Source organism: Penaeus monodon, chromosome 29, assembly GCF_015228065.2.
Source record: "Penaeus monodon isolate SGIC_2016 chromosome 29, NSTDA_Pmon_1, whole genome shotgun sequence".
In the NCBI taxonomy this organism is placed as follows: domain Eukaryota; kingdom Metazoa; phylum Arthropoda; class Malacostraca; order Decapoda; family Penaeidae; genus Penaeus; species Penaeus monodon.
The window spans coordinates 2,286,455-2,288,998 of NC_051414.1; positions in this window are offsets into that span (position 1 = coordinate 2,286,455).

A 2,544-nucleotide genomic window follows, 5' to 3' on the forward strand; every position below is an offset into this window, starting at 1 on the left:
TGCGGACCAGGTGGCCTTCTCGCCCCCCCCTCCTCGTCACAGAATGCGAGGGCGCCGAGGAGGCTTAGGAACGAAAGATGTCCAAGGCAGCGGCGCGATTCTGCAGCGAGATGGCAGGAGTACAGAGCGCGTCGGGGAGAAACGAGGCCCACACACCGCGGCTCGTGAGCAGCGTTACAATGATGCCCGCTCGCTGCCACCCAGGCAATGTGTGCCACCCAGACGCCCAGTCATTTCCCTCGCACTCCCGCCCTTCACGGACGCTCTCTCGTCATGTCCCGGACACTTTCTCATTCCACGGACACTGCGTCACTCCTTTCTGCCACTCCGGTATTTCTTGGCTAGTCATTTCCCTGCCACAGTCGTATCTCCCCGCTACTCTGTCATTTCGCTTCCCAGGTGCTGGCATCTCCCACATATTTTGTCATTTCCTTTTAAGTTCAGCCTTCCGATCACTGCGCCATTTCCAGGCAACTCTATCAGTCCACTGGCAATTCGTCAGCTTCCTGACTTTCTGTTATTTCACACCTGTTCTCTCTTCTCCCTGTCTCTACATTGACGTCAAAATTTCACCGCTCCCCAGTCACCTCATCATATCCCTGGCACTGTGCCATTTCCTATCCAGTGTATATTATTTCCCACCGCACATGCCAGTCGGCCGGTGTAGCACAGCCGCAATGAGTCCATTTTTCATCATCCATTAATCAGAGGTTCAATTTGAGACTTGCCAAACATGCCATCCACCCTTCCTTTCTAAGAGGTAAAGTCTCCATTCCGGCAACAAAACCGCTTCCTTTACTTACGATATCAGGTCATTTAGCGAACGCACTTGGCATTTCAGTCAGCCCCCCAATCACACGCAACAATTATGATATTACCTTGTTTAATTAATCTTCTTTTTCTTTAGACCAGCAGACCGACTGATTAATCAACAGCTTAACTAAGTCTCCGTTTTCATAGTGATCTTCTAACACGTGTCTCAATCATATGATTCACCCACTGCGTGCATGCACACGTTCCACTTGCTGTCATTCGACTTGTCAAACCACATTCTTCGACCCTGCCATTACAACATGAATGAACTAGTTACGCTCTGCTGGATTGCTGCAGTTACCCCTGCCTGTTAATCTGAACCCATTTTCTCTTGTATTTGATCTTTTTTTTATGTAGACTTATCACTTTTGTGATTACTGTTTTCTCTCTTTTTACTCTGAATAGGGTTGTTGGATGTATTAGGCAGTAATTGCAATAGTACCTTGGTTTGTGCACCGCACGCAAGGATATGATTAAGTAAATAAACATTTAAGTAAACAATACAATGCCTCATACCTAACTTTACGTAGCATTCCTATGTATTTGTTTTTGCCTTTAAAATCGAGTTTACTAAAGTCTACCCGTTTTCTTCCGAGTGAAAAACGATGTGGCACTTGTGACGTCACCGCCGCCGACGATCCATCAACCTCACTAACATCTGTAATCAACAAGTCCTCGTGTTTTCTCATCCGAAAAGTTGCTTAACGAACCCAAGCCTTCTCTTGCAGTCCATCAGTCATCCATTCAGTCACTAAGTCATCCAGCCTTCAAGCCAGTCTGTCAAGAACGCTTAGGCTGCCGTCAGTCATCTACCAGTCCCTGTCTAGTTCTACCAGCTAGTCACCCAAGCTTCGTGTGCGGCGATGGTATCTTTGACACTCGTTCATGCAACGGATTGTATCTCGTTTTGGGCAAAGGAAAGTAAGATACAGAAATAGGCAGTTTTCAGACACCTCCTTACCCCCCCCCCTCCCCATCGTCATTCCTGGGGGGGAGGGGGGGCATTGTCCGATTTTATCCGTGCTGTATTTTTCACCGTACTTGCGTGTTCTCTTGGGCGTTTATAGAAGATTTACAAAATTGATTATTTTGAGGCTTCTCTGCGAAATCACCCATCCCCGTAATGAAAAACAAAAAATCTCGCTTTTCCAAAAAAAAAAAAAAAACACACAGATTCCAAACACACTTGAAAAAGGCGCCAAATCAAAGAGAAACCATCGCGCCAAACATGCAGATCGGGAACCGCAACCGCACCGCCGATCGGGCTGAGGGCTGAGGGCTTGAGCGGGCCAGGCTGCGTTGCTCTGGCAAGTCATCTGTGGGACTTCTCGAGGGAAAAAGTGTCATGTCACCCGTGCAACAGGGAAGGAGAAGCGCTTGACACCTGTGACGCGGAGAGAGAAATCTCGGTGTCATCCGTTCAAGCCCGATGGTATTTGCGCATCTCGATCGCCAAAGTCGCAGGCAAAAGCCATTAATTTTATGCTTTGGATTTTTTTCTTGATTTAGCTTCATTTTTTTGCAACTTTCACAAGCTAGTGCTGATGATTAGAGTCGTTAAAAAAAAAAAGTGTTTGTTTATCCATGTCAACTTGTCTCTTCTTTATTCCCCTTGTTTAACGCTTGGAGAATCCCACCGTAATGAACGCCAAAGGAACTGCAGTGTTTGGGGGGAATCGTGGTTGCAGCGGCAGCCTCTGCTTATCCTTTCCCCTTATAAACTCCGTGGGT